General features: G+C 31.3%; 1 protein-coding gene across 1 annotated transcript in view; it reads right to left on the bottom strand.

Annotated features, from left to right (window-relative positions):
• Positions 1-14177, bottom strand: part of LOC148230635 (uncharacterized) — a 63440-nt gene extending 49263 nt beyond the window's left edge. Inside the window, exon 1 of the transcript XR_015810934.1 lies at positions 14059-14177. The gene's annotated coding sequence lies outside the window, so the exon portion shown is untranslated. The remainder of the gene's footprint in view (positions 1-14058) is intronic.
• Between the last annotated feature and the right edge of the window lie 1372 nt (positions 14178-15549).

Raw genomic sequence — 15549 nt, 5'->3', positions numbered from 1 at the left:
CCTTCTTTTTCCGTTTATTTTTCCATGAGAGTTGAGTTGGCTTAGTTTGTATTTTGGATTTGATCTAATGAAAGTTTTAAACTATAATTAGTCTTAGAACTTTCATTAGATCAGGTTGGGTTTGGTTAATTCGTGTAAGTTAAGCTTGTAAGTGTAATGCAAATGACGTTTCGCAACTGTCATATTGAGTTTCAAAGCCATATAATTAATAAATTATATTTTTGCTAGTAGAAATATCTACTGCTGAAAATGTATTTGTTCTTCACTAGTGAAAATATAATTTCACTGTAACATTTATACATAGCATCTAAATAAATAATGACAAATATGTAAATGTTATTTTATTAACATTTGCTAAATAAATTATATTTTCACTGTTAAAAATAGATCTACCGGTGAAAATGTATTCCTATATAACTTTACTGAAATGACATGTTTTTAAAAATATTTTTGTGGTAGATTCAATACTATTTTCTTGAGGGATAACCCGAAAATTTTTAGTTTAGAATCAGGGAGGTCAATTTGGGTTAGGAGTATGTATCTAGTGATGGGAATTTTTAACACATATATTTTTAATTAACACTATCATTTTATAATGTAAATTGAATATCGATAAAAAATAATTTACTCAATTGTCAAACAAATTAATTATGAAGAAGCTACTGCTTATTTTGTTGAGTTCTTAAATTCTATATATTAAAGTGGATTATCACAACACAGCTAATTTATTTTATTACAGATAAATTTAAAGGCGATCCAGATTCAACAGACTTTAATTTACTATATTTTTACAACAATCATATTTTACCAAAAAATATGTGTCTTTATATTATACAATTATCGTTTGACTCGTAACAGATTTCTTACCGTTAATTAATAATTTAGCTGTAATTTATAAATTAGCTACAATTTTCTAGTCATAAATGTAAAAAAATAAGAAAGGTCTAAATATTTAGAAACCATAATTGAATACTGCAGTGTAATTCGTTAAAATTCGTATTCAGAAGATATTTAAAATAGCAATTTATTGATATAAAATTCACTATTATAATTTTGTATAATGGTTAACTAAAATACTTTATGTATATAAATTAGTAATATTATTAAGTTTACAAATAAATCATAACAAAATTATTTAATCATCTTTTGAGTTTATCACTTTTTATTATTTTACATTTATCGCACAATAACTTTTATAAATAAAAAAACGACAAACAATACTGATAATATGTATGTGTATACCCAATATGGTTTACGTTGATAATGAATAATATACAAATATAATAGTACTTCAGTATCAAATAATCACTAAATTTTAATAAAATTATGGACATATGATATTTTTTGATGTCCAGAATTTTTTTCAATGAAATTTGTGCATTATGTTTTATTTTTTTTTTTTTAAATATATGATATATGCAATATTTTCTGCTGTATGTAAATAATTAAGTATTGTCAGAAAAATAGTATATTTAATTAAACACAAAAGTAAGCCCACAAATTAAATTATATAATAAAATATATAGTTTCTCAATACTAATTTGTTCAAAACTATCTGATTGATTTCACTTTTATGTCTAAGCTAAATACTATGTACTACAGTATTTTCCCTGAAATATATTAAGTACAAATATTTATTAACACACCAATTTGTATATATGTATTTACGGATCTATTAATTAATTTGTGTTAACAGCATTATAGAAAAAATAAAATATAATAGATAGTAAGTAGCCCACTAGCATAAACATATCCTATTGTTATCATTAATTTTTACATGAACGAAATTTAATATATTACAATATTTTATCAAATATTATGTATCTTAGCGATGGAAAAGTTTCATGACGCTGAACTTTCCAAGAAGAGCCATTTCGCCGGCAATATTGAATTAGCTACGCAAAATGTTTTATGTTCGAACGGGTTTATCGCTCTAAGGAAGTTCTTGATTTATTAAGTGCTTCCAACAAAAGATGAACTTCGTGTCGATTGTGTTGCTACATTACATTTTATATCTGTGAAAGCATCTATTATCCGTTGTTGAATTTATAGAGCTTTCCGACAATATATTCAATTATAATTTAGTGTTATGTATTTGAGTGGTTAAAGTAACTTTATTTTATGCCTGACTAATAAACATTTAGCTATACAATCAATTACATTGTTTATCGATTAGACTAGCTATCATTCAATCCTATTATTAAACGTTAAAATGCCATTACGGTGAAGTACATTTTTAATGATGTAGTTAATTAGTTAAATGTACAAATAACTATATAAATATATGGTAAGTAAAAACAAAACCTTAGCCTGTTTAATAAAACAGGCATAGTAGTAATGCAACTTTGTAAGATATTATATTTGTAACATTAAAGAATTCACTAATGGAATATTGCCCTGAATTAACAATTTCTGTAAACAACTTTTGTAGAATTTAGACCTCAATGTCTTCTAGAGACGGTGTATTTTGTTTGAAATATTTCAACATAAAATTTAGTTCACATAGCGATCATCCTTGTGACTTATAGTAAATAGTAAATTCATCCGAATCTCCGTTCGTCACGCGCGTCAGCATTACACGTACACGCGTTCGGTGCAAGTACTAATAACGATTTGATTTATCACGGTCAAGTGGATCAAACATATTTATCTAATTTATTTTTTAAGCTATTGAAGATAAAATAAAATTGCGTATTTTGTTCGTTACTGATTCCTTAAGTTGCTTTCACTTCAAAATTCGCAACAGGACGTTCTATAAAAAAGGTGTTCTATTCGCAAGATTTGAGTGAGCGTGAATTAAATGACAAATTTGATAGTAATTGTATATGTATATAATATTAATATATACGAATAGTTTTTAAAACACGTCCACTTAGAGAAAATACTTAGAGCAAAAATATGCATGCTGTCGATCAATATAGATTTTTTAGTTAGCTTAAAAATACAATTAAAGCCCAAATTGGATTAAAATGTGTTTTCTTAGGGCTACTCGCATAAGAAAGGGTGGGTCTGTGTCAGATATTTTTGAGTAATTTTTAAAAAAGTAGGTAAAGTATAATTTAATTTAAGTTTTAACGTAAGTTTTTTTTATATGAAATATGATAGATATAAATATTTCAAAAATATAATTATACTGTCGCAAAAAATATATTTTTATAATTTTAACTGATATATTGGTATTTGTTATATTTATAAAAATTGAAATTTTAATACCTCCTGTATTTAAACTGAAATTTATAATTGAAATGGAATCCTCCTCAATCACCCCGGATTATTTTATGTTTGAAGATGGATTAGCTCAAGGATTAAAAGCAATTACAGCCGCAAAGATCACGTTCGAAGCACGTTTATCTCGCTTCAGCTTCCTTGTATTTAAATTATAAAATAATTTAAATTTTTTGCTAATAAAAATATTCTAAGACACAATTTCATTGCGCGAATACACAGGTGTGAAAAACGAGAAATTTAACTTATGCAATTTCATTTGAATCATCTCACAGTGCTGCGTTGAATTGACGTCACTTCATTGAAACATTACCAGTATATAAAAAACTCGTATTCATTATCAGTTTTTAAAGTCGTAAAACTGTGACGTCGTTGGACTGTTATAAATAAAGTGCATCTGTTGCACAGCTAATTCAAGTGACGTATCTTTGATGTCGGCGAATGAGACTGATGAGCTTCAAAGGTCATCGCTATTGGGTGATTAAGATAAAATTAACAATTTTATTTTTTTATAATTATATTTAGATACATACTAAATATAGAATATTATTAACGAATTTAAAATAGTGCCATTTTTTTATTTCATTTAGCAAATCACTAAATTTTATATAATGAAAACTATAATAGCCAAGATGGTATTGTGTAATATATGTTACAGTGGATGTGAATTGACAGTTATATTTTCACTAACTGAGCCAGTTAAAATGTGTCAATTTCACTGCTCAGTATCAGTAAAACTGTATTTGTTCACAAACGGATGATCTGGTACACGTATTTCTACATGATCAAAGATTCACAGGATTGTGACGTCCTATACAATCCTACAATATTTAAAATAAATTAAACCTAACCTAATAAAAAATTAATAACTATAGTTAGTTTTAGAAGTTTCAATTTGACAGTTTCGCAACGTGTCTTATATAGTCTAACTTTTTCAAATTAAACAAAATCAAACATTCCGATGAGCCACATCTCTGTCGCTCTTACCCACTCAAAGCTTGGGAAAACCCTTGAAATCTGACACCATGCCATTTCATCTAAATATAAATAAAAAATAACAATTTACGATTGCTCCGTTGCCAAACGCTCTTTGAACCACCTAGCAAAAGCAACGTACGAGCATATGCCAGCGTGTATACAATTCTTGAATAGCATGCACCCAGATCGGCAGAATGGCTCCGTCCAAAGCGTTCCACGAAGCCAAGAAGCCCAGGAAAAGTTAAAAGCTTTCGGCGCGTAACGGTCCTCTTCCAGTGCTTTCACGTTGGGCTCAGCTTGAGTTATTTCCATCCCGCCAGTCCTGGCGACTTCCTGCAGCCACTCCGATGAATGGCATCGACCCGGTTCCATTTTGGAACCCGCCTATCTGGATGCAACCAACGGCGGGCGCTGGCACGCTGCCAAACGGCATCATCATCAACAAAACGCTTTTACAACGGCGCTATTTCCGATTCGTTTGGAAGGTGCCCGTGGTGCGTGATTCACGCGTTTCCTCCCAGTGTTGTTAAATGTTTACGATGCCAGAAGCGGAATCGGAGATGCCGAGGAAATCCCGCTTCCCCAACAATGGCTCATGCCAAAGCTATGCTCAAAATTTTGTATACAAGCAACAGTGTTGAATCACAGTTTCGGCGTATTTTTACAGTTAATAAAATTCTTGGAAGCTTTGGAAGGTCTTCAATAATAGTACAGTATTTTAATGAATATTCGGAAATATGTTTATGATCAAACATAAATCAAGCGGAAACTATCGGTATACAAATTAAATAAAAAATATTCAAAATAGCAAAAGAAATATTTTCATTGTTCATGAACATACTATTTTGACCATACACGTACCAATTTGATTAGTTCTATTATACACTAAAGAAATAATGGATAAGCGAAATAGTTTGTTCATACACAAACTATGCAACTCTATAATCAATAATCTATGCTGATTTTGAAAAGGCTTTTGATAAAGTTTGTCATGCCTTAATTCTTAAAAAAATGGATAGGTTTGAATTTTCCCATAAAATGCAAAATAAAATTTTTGAATTATAATTTTTAAATCATTGCCAATATGTTCAATATGGTAAATACATCGCCACAAGATTCTAATCTCGGCTCGTTATTGTAATATTAAGAAACTTAATCGTAATTGCAAATGATGACATAAAGTATTCCTTAAAATAGTAAATTCATGTTGAAAATCACATCAAAAAATGTCATTCCATAATCTATTCTAAAGCAAAACGCCACTTAAATTTGATAATGAAATTAATAATAATATGCTTCATGACACAGAAGTGGTAACTGATTCAGGTGTCATATTTCAAGAGAACTAAAGATTTCATCAAAATATAGAAAACAGATATGCTATTTCTATTGCGATACGCGCAACAACTGAGGAGCTCAATGAAACTGTGTCCCTTGTAAAATTACGTAATTAGCCAAATAATGCAACCGAATCACTTTTAATGAAAAATACTTGTACATTAAGGAAAATAAATATTATCCATTTTTATTTTCCCCAAAATTCCTACAAAGTATACTGGGATATGATTTTATCGAGTCGCGACGACGAGTATACTTGGGAAAGCACATATTGGTAAGAAATATATAATACATTATCCAAAAATTCTGCAACTTGAATACCTGCGTTCCCGATTTTGATTTTCTCTCATTCAGATATTCGCAGTTAGTAGATGCATTGCGGTCTAGCCATTATGGTATTGTTTTGTAAATATTTTTTTGATATGTTTTTTTTCTGTTTAGGGTGCATTAGCTGATTTTTAAATTTTGGCTGACGGGTAGTGATGGGTGGCAAGTATACACAGATTGAACCGCTACAGTAGAATATTGTTGAAATAATTACATATTGTTGAATCAAATGATATAATGGCGTGCGAACGATGCACCGTCGTGGTCCACTAATAGTGAATGTGACCCTCACCGCCACGCCAGTGTTACCAAAGTGTCGATTAGTTTTGTGGCCAAATAAATTGGCACCATACAAAATAAAAATATATATAAAGTAAATATATATTTTGGAAAGCAGCATGATATAATTATTAGAGAAGATAAGAATACGTCAACCCGAGTCCTTCTTTCGATTAAAGATTAGCTCATTAATATTTATTAGATTAAATATTGCTCAGTACTAATGCCGATTGAGTTATGGCACAATGTCGATAGCGAATTGCTTAAAGCGTGAAGACAAAAATCGTCACCACCGATTAAATTCTTCTCACAATTACTGAATGGCAAACGATAAAGTTTTATTTTTGATATTCGATCTACTTTTGTAAAAAAATTCATCTTCTCAAATGGCAAGTTAAGATTAGCACGTCTACTGATTCTGGAACAAAGGTAACATAAAAAATAATCTTAAACGTGCAAACTGTTAATTATTGCGCACGTCCAATCGCAATACGTGATGTAATACAAAAGGCACACTCGTAAAAATATAAAATGTTTGTTGTATAAGTGGTCCTTGTGTGGGAAACGTGCCTCTGACAACGTCGTGTGCCTTTTGGAAGGAACCACCCACCAGAGATAGGACACGTACGTGTCTCCGCCACCACCCCTGGCGAGTGGACGACGGAAAAACGTGACTTGGGTGAAAAATCGAAGAAAACCCACTTTTGAATAATGACTTTCGGGTCGGAGAAGACAGCCAGGAATTTATAGGTGAATGCAGCGTACATCACAATGGCGAATTGCACTCCAAAAAAATACACATTATATGAGGATATGCTTTTGACAGTATTTTATTTTTGTGATAAATAAATTTGCAATGAAATACTATTCATACTGTAAAAACACCCACAATGTCTTCTTCGACTATGTATAAGACAGAACACCGCCGTAATAAAATCACTAGCTACTTTATTCAGTTCAGCCTGGAGCTCGCTACCAATGGAGCTAACGCCAAATTGCCACAGACCTTCAGGCCGACACTATCAAGTCCTAGGAGAGTCAGATTTGGTCCAGCCACTTTAAATCAACTCGAGCTTCGAAACGAGACTTAATTTCAACCTAAATATTAATTTATTTCACAAAACGGTCGGAATATCAACTGTATACCAGGGATTGGTATCGTACAATATGTACATATTTATATTTTGTAGCTAAATAATAAATAACAAACAATAAATATAAAAATACTTTCGATTAGCTTATAATTCCATTATGTATGATACTAGTAAATACATAATTTTAATGCTAAGTATGCTATACTTTTAAAACACTTTAATTAAATATTCTAACAATATAGCAAATCCTGAACAAGCAAAAGAAACTGTACAAAATCGCACAAAACTTTTACAATCACGCTTATGAATGCAAAACTTCAGCATTCAAAGTGCTTCTTCAAAGTTTTATTGAACGCTGTATATATTATTAAAAATTATTTCTAAGAAAGTTTTAATTTGTATTTAAATCAAAGTTAGCACAGAAAGCACGCGTAACAAAACACGTTAAAGTTATTGTTATATGTTATATTTAAAGGGTTATTTATGTACCTCAACAAACACGTGACTAATTTTATCAAAAACGTAAATAATAACACTAATAAAAATTAACGTTATAACTTTTTGTAAAGCTGGCAATTTTAATATGAAAATTCTAAGAACATTTTCCATGTGTTACGGCTCATTGTATCTTTTGATATAAACATAAGGATGGAAGCTTTTGTATATAATATAATGTTATAAGATATGGAAATGCATACACTTAATTCAAGTGAATCTTATAACCCTTAGGGTGGCATAGCATATGGAAATACCTTCAATTTTAATTTTTAACTATGAATAATAAAACATATCTGTATAAGTATTGTCCAACATTTTTCATAAAATTTATGAAAATATGCATCGTTCTAACTATCTATGTCAATAAAATATGGTAAAATATATTATTATTATAGATACTTGCAAAGAAGCTTACCTCAAGAATATATCTCAAGATCATGGCTATAAATCGTATTAACAACACACTATTTGACATTTGCCCGTAACTCACGGTCGTTCACCATGAAAAAATGGCGATTTTAATACTTCTTCACCTTCAGCAGGTGTGAAAAACGTTGCAAAATTATCTATGCCAAGGTTCTCTATAACATTCCATTCAACAAACTTGTAAAAAACACACACTTAACCCACGCGTACCGATTCACGCTTACTTTCCTCAGAATATAAACTAATAAATTAACCACTTGAGTGCCACTTATTATAAAATAGACATTTTGCAATAATTATTTGAAACGGCTAACGCATAAAATATCTTAAATTGGCGCTCGTTGTTATGTAACGTTGCCTCTTCACGCCATTATCGCTTTTCGTCCTGGTGGCGTCTCGGAAAATTCGGAAAATGCGAGCCTATTACTCATTCGTTGTCACTTTCTCGTGATATATGATGTCGCCAGATATCCTGGCGCCTGTCCAACGATTTATAACTATGAATGAATATTTTAATGCGGCGATTCTCAAAATCGAACGTGCTCTCATCAAATAATAATAATGGTATGACATAACAACGTTGGCAAACAAAGTATTTTAAAGTTAGATTTGCAAGGAATTTGCTCATCGTACCTCTTCTGTTTCGTCATATAAGACTCAGATTTGTAAAGTTAATTCTTAAAGATTCTTAATTTTAAGTTTAAATTTATGTGATGGTTTTTCATCAAAATTTTTGATCGCGTTTTATGTCTTAATTTTCCCTTCGAAATGCAATTCCAAATTTAGGAATGAATAAAATAAAAAAACGAAAGTAATTAAAAATAGTTGCTTATCAGTTTTAAACCAAATTAAATTCAGTTTATATAAACCTAAAATCCCAAGAATTCAACCCGGTCTTCAATACAACTTAGTGACAAGAAGTACGGCCACAATTTAAACTGTATTGATTTTAAAATAATTTATATAAAATCTTTAAAAATAAAGTGTACCGCCTAGTTCTGTATAAAGCAATTTTATTAAATTTCGTTCATGTTGCTTATTTGATAGACAAGATTGTCGGAGCCAATGCTAAATTCGACATTAAGTAGTATTTTCATCTCGAAGTTTGAAATAATGTTGCTGATTAAACTAGCACTACATGGTGACGTCATTTGGGGTGGGAAGGGCATTTGCTCCCCCCCCCCCTTGAATTTGGGAAAAAAATTAATGTCATCTATTGAAATAATATGAATCTTAGTAAAATCGATCCATTGACCATTGCCTAGCCAACCTTTGCCCCCCCCCCCCATTCTTGCTGAAAAAAGCTGAAATAAAGTCTCTGATTCTAAACCAAATATTCTCAGATTATCCCTTAAAGAAAATCTAAAAAATACTGTCCCGAATCTATTGCGAAAATATTTTTTTAAATATGTGATTTCAGTGAAATCACATCAGAATACATTTTCACTGGTAGATATATATTTTTCTCAATAAAAATATAATTTATCTGACAGGTGCTAGTGAAATTATATGTATTCAAATTTTCCATACGTAGTAATATATACATTTATATACATATAAATATTACAGAGAATGTATATTTCAGTAAAGTTATATTTTTACTAGTGAAGTACAAATACATTTATATGTATTTCTATTAGCGAAAATATAATTTGACTGATACTGAAAATATAATTTGACTGAGAAACGTCCATTTGCTGTTGAAACCCAAGCATAACTTAATGAAAGCTCTAAAACTAATTATATTTTTAGAACTTTCATTAGGTCAAGTCCAAAATATAAACTAAGCCAATTCATTTCTCAGGGAGAAATAAGCGGAAGAAGAAATACAGTCATAGTTTGTCTGTTAATACTACATATGTTTTAAAAATATGATAGCTCCTTACTGATATTACTACGGAGTATTGGTCAAAGCATATTCAAACTGAATTTTGATCAATAGGAGGGCGCAAAAATAATTATCACTTCTCAGAATTCAAAAATTCACGTCAAAAGCAATAATATCGTTTTGGCGCCGTTGCAATGGGAACGCTTGGTAACGAGTGCGTTTCTGCGTTTCTATGAACCAAATTCCATTGAAGATTTCACACAAAGTGTATTTTTCAACATATAAAGCATAGCCTCAATGAAGAACAAAGGACATCCACATTATGTTCTTCGTGTGGTCGAGAGCCAAAGTAGTTTTCATTGGTCAATATGTTTCCCTGATCTTACAGCGCCAGATTTTTTTGTGGGGATATTTATAAAAACGAGTGTTTGTAAATAAGCCTCGATTTTAAAAGCTGAAGAATAATAGCCGTACACATTACATGTAAATATGTGGTCGCATTTGTGAAGATGTGAATGAGAGAAACTTACAAATTAATATTGTTTATGCAAGTAATTCTCCGTGCTATATATTGTAGAATATCACGTATGAGATAAATAATATAAATAAAAATGTTATTGAATTTTTAAATGGTAAAGATACTTTTGACCCACCAAATATAATGTATTCAAGCAATGGCAATTTTTATTCCTCAGAATTCTGATGTCGACAATGATTGTGGCTCATAACTTTTACAGAAAACTATACAACATATACAGGAAAACTGCGTTAAGATCTGTTCAAACACCGATCACGAGTTTTGAGGTAAAATATGGACTGAATTTTATGTAATACCATATATATCAATATTTTACAAAACATATCTATTTAATAAGGTGCGTTTAAAAACTAAAACGTTTTTTCGCTTTGTGGAATATTTTTCTATACCCCAATTAGTTCAATTGCTCTTTGCTTTTCCGCCGAAAGTGGAAACACCGCAAACATGACCTGGGTGTGGCCCTATGTACATACTCAGTCACACCGGTCACTATTGTGTTTGTTTATAGACCTTAATTACAAAATACACAAACACGCTCGTCTTGTGTTGTTCTGCTTCAAACCTGTTATACCAGTCTCAAAATACCTATTTTTCCATCGAAGACTTGCAGCGAACGCCGCTTTTGTTCAGCCGCAGGGATTGCGACATACAATTATTTTCAACCAGTTTTTTTTTCTTTTTTACAAATAGAAAGGTTAACACAATCAAAGGACATTTCTCCGAATTTCTCGATCAGTTATTTTAGATACATTTCTTAAGAAATATACCTATTTTTATATTCAACTGAGTCTTCACAAAAAATCAATAACGCAACTCTCTCGTGAATCTTTCAAAACCTATATAAATTTGGTTCATCTCGTCTTATATCAATGAGGAGCAAGATCGATACAATGCTAATAATTTTTGAAATGATACGAGCATCGTATACAATTCCATTAAATTCACGATTAATTACATTTTATCCGCCTTTCGATTAATACCATGAAAATCAGTGTTGGCATTGCTATTGTCAACATATGTTTCACTTTCAATTGAATCTAAATTTAAAACTTTCGTTTCAATGTCATTCTGGTTAAAGTAGCAAACCAACATCTGATATAATTTGTATCTTTATGATTTAAAGATTCTGAGAGCAAGGTGATGAATTGAGCTTGATTAAATTCCCTTTTTCAAGTTCATGAGCATATGATTCAAATTACTACATTCGATGGCTTCCGCCTTAGTTCTAGCTCAATTATTTTTTTTGATGTACAGTATTATGATCATATTTGATGTGTGAGTGCTCCCCAAATGTGGTACTTCGTAGGAAATTCCTTCGAAGGAAACACATAGTGCACCCCATCATCTATATATTGGTTTCAAGTGTTTTTATTAATAGTAATTCCTTCATCAAGTTAATAATAAACAAATATAGTCCCACGCACCGTTGTTTACTAAAATATCTAGCGCAGGAACAATGTTATCAATAAATTTAAACTTGTACAGGGAAGACGCAGAATAACGTTCTTAACGCATAGTTGTGTGTTCATAATTATGTCATATCAAAGACTCAAAGTTATATACAGAGGAGCATACTATGTCACATGAACATTATCAGATATTCAGCAAGGACTCTCATAACATTATCATCCGAGTCACAACTCATAAAAATAATTATTTTATGCCATGCCACATTAATCAATAAACTTGAAACACTCTTTAAAATCTTCTCGTCAACTTTAACCTGGAAGGTGAGAAGAGTCGTTGACTTTTTATCAAATATAACAGACCCTTGAATCGAAAACAAAATTTATGTTTTCATGGAAACATTCAAGGAGCACTCTAGAACTATACTTAATAATGAAGAGGACGAGATCTCTAAAATATGGAATGTATTATATAAGTGTTTTGAATTATTAGAAACATGTCTAATAAAAAAATTGTTGTTGCAATTGATGCTTGGATCAAGCCGAGCGAGATTCTCCTTTCCGGTCTTATACCGCTATAGTCTACGTATCATCAAGTGCATAAAAAGATAACAATAAAGGTAGTAATATCAATCTTAAGTTTTTTCGCTGGTCCTTCGATCCCGATAAGATGGCTTTTACGCGAGGTTCAAGGTCAAAAATAAAAAAAACGAGAAGTTGAACAGAAACCATCTCCAGGTCGGTGCACTATCGGAGATAGAATATACGAATATAATAACAAATGATCCCGCTTTCCGTGGTGTCATTTGTGTATTTATATAAAAAAATTGAAATATGTATTATATTTTTTTTAGCGGGGGATGAGAAAGAGAGAAAAAACTGTCAAAAACGAGCAATATTGGTGTCGAATCCATAGTTTCGGGGTCGCTGAAATGAATAGTGACACTTCGGAAGCCGTCTCAGTCCAAATAAAACCTCCATCGGCATGGGGGTGAGAAGGGGAGAAAAATGAACTGTTAAAAATTACCGAGATTAGTGTCGAATCAATAGTCCAGATGACATTTAAATTTAACTTTTTAATTCCTTTTACCTTTACCTGTCTAATAGAAGATTGGGATAAATAAAATCCGGGCAACGCAAAGGTAATCAGCTAGTAAAACATAAAAGAAAATCCCTAATTGTATTTGAAGGATTGTTTTTTGTATTAAATGTCTGGATCGCCCATAATCGTCGCGTTGCAATTAATTTTACACGACCCGTTAATATAGCCATAGAAACTAATAGATTTGTACCCCATGCATTTACAAAGAACATATGAGCAATAAAATATCAGTTATGCATCTCCTTACCGAAAGAAATTAACAATGCGAAAGAATGTGCACTTTTAAAAAATTGATAATTATAAATAAAAACAAATTCCATTTTTTTTGGACTTATATTATAATATTCGCTAGATACAACTATTTAGAATGGTTTGATAAGGTATTTATCATATAACAGGTATAATAGAGACTTGATCTCCTCCCCGTTCCCCAATCGTTCCCAGAACGCTGTCACTAAACATCCATCAGAGCTTCTTAAGTATTACATGGATTAAATTTCGCGGTATTTCTTTAAATAACATGCATTTTTCTGGCTAAATCTCTGTTCCGAACTTGAATCAAGCCGAGTTAAATTTCCCTTTAGCGAGATTAGTGAATGTAGATATAGATATCTTTCACATTTCATACAGGGAGTTAAAGAGCTCTCTTAGTCGCCATCGATTTAAATATCAGTATAACTTGAATTTGTAATTACTATATTGTGTACTTTTAATTAATAGATTTTGGACAACTTTATCGTTCTCGACTAATTAATCTACTTCTCTTATATTGGTACCAATTACAATACATTAAAATTGACAGGTGGAAGTTCGCGAACGCGTTCGATTTTGCGAACGTCAATATTATTGTGCGGTTTCGATTGCGATCGTGCCGCACGGTGTCAGCCCTGACCGTCGCGGCCTTAGCGGCCAGTCACGCCAAACCAGTCTGTAGTAAGTCACGCCAGATGGGCACGCTCACGACGTGACGTCACCCGACGCGCAATCAATACTCCGTTGCGGCTTCGCGCCCGTCTCACCGTCTCGCTCGGCGCTGCAGTCGCGCGCGCATGCGCACTACGCACTCCGACTGCATTCACACACACGAAACATTTAGCCACCGTTATGTGTTTGTACTACGTCGACGAGACGACTTGTTATTGCGCAACGAAAACAAGACGAAAAACTAATATAAACAACAATAAAAACTTTATCTGAATTGCTAGAATGTTGATGAGCTTATTTTAATTTAATAAAAACTACGTAAATACAACTTTAGCTGACATTCAATGTTAAAAAACGGCAACAAATTAAATGGTCAGAATTTAAATCAGCTTTGGGTCAGAATAAAAATTATAACTCGGTTGGAATTTTATTAACAGACTGGGTCAAATTATATTATACAGGATCAGAATAAATATCAAATAGTTAGAATACAAATAAAGGACGATCATGTGAATTAAAAGAAATATAATAACATATATAAATATAAATGTGCAATAAATTATTTATTTCAGAAATATCTTATAAAATATCACACTCGCACCTAAACTGTTAGTCTGAATAGTGAATACCCAATGAATAACTCTTAATCGTATGAAGGACGCGAAGGTATTCAGAGCGATAAACGAAGCGGGAATAAAGACATTTGACAATGTTGCGAGCCCAAACAAACACCTTGATAATAACCATGTATAATTATGCTAACATAACAACATAAAACTAACCTTGAGGTTAAAATACAGATCATATAATATAAATACTGGCTATTCTTTATAAATACTGACTGAAAAAATTACTCTGACCATCTATCAAAATAATTATTACCATTTAATGTAAATTCTGACAAATTAATGTAATTTCTTATCATCTAATATTTATTCTGACCTTTTAATATAAATTCTTACCCGAAAAATACGAGCCAAAAAAACACGTTTGATATCAACTGGTAAACATTTAAGAAAAAAATAAAATTGATTAAAAAGTATATATTGTTTAATATACGGTAAATATCCGACATTGCTCTTTGTAATTGGAAACTGAGACGTAGAAAGTTAATTAATTAATACATTCCATAGATTACTTTTGTAATGCTTTATCGTAAACAACGTTTTTTATGTTACTTGCGGTTATAATTAATAATTATTAGACAAAGCCACGTACACCTTATGAAAAGTTAGGTGATTTTAAATTTATCCCAGCAGCATTAAAAGATTGTCATTGGGATTTATTCATGGTCATTGCGAATAGAAGTCGTATTGGAAATTGCAATCTTTTAAAGTTAAAATGCACGTCGGTCGCTATTTTCGCCTTTCGAACAACCTGTTAAAATTGTTTTCTCAATTAAATTTAGAAGCAATATGTATAACGTTACGTAGAAGTAAAATACAACAAGTGTTTTATTGTTCATTTGAGCTACAATAAGACTGCCATCCCACATGGATAAAGACTCATCGAGAGAAGCTAAACACAAATAATGTAGACAACTTATTGCATAGTGTTTGCTATTTTTGCAGGGCTTTAAGTTTACT

The sequence above is a fragment of the Plectrocnemia conspersa genome, unplaced genomic scaffold (genome assembly GCF_051122295.1).
Source record: "Plectrocnemia conspersa isolate PC_06_02 unplaced genomic scaffold, ASM5112229v1 ptg000010l, whole genome shotgun sequence".
Taxonomy (NCBI): domain Eukaryota; kingdom Metazoa; phylum Arthropoda; class Insecta; order Trichoptera; family Polycentropodidae; genus Plectrocnemia; species Plectrocnemia conspersa.
Note: the sequence above shows the minus strand (reverse complement) of the source record. Positions and strands in the feature narration are given on the sequence as shown.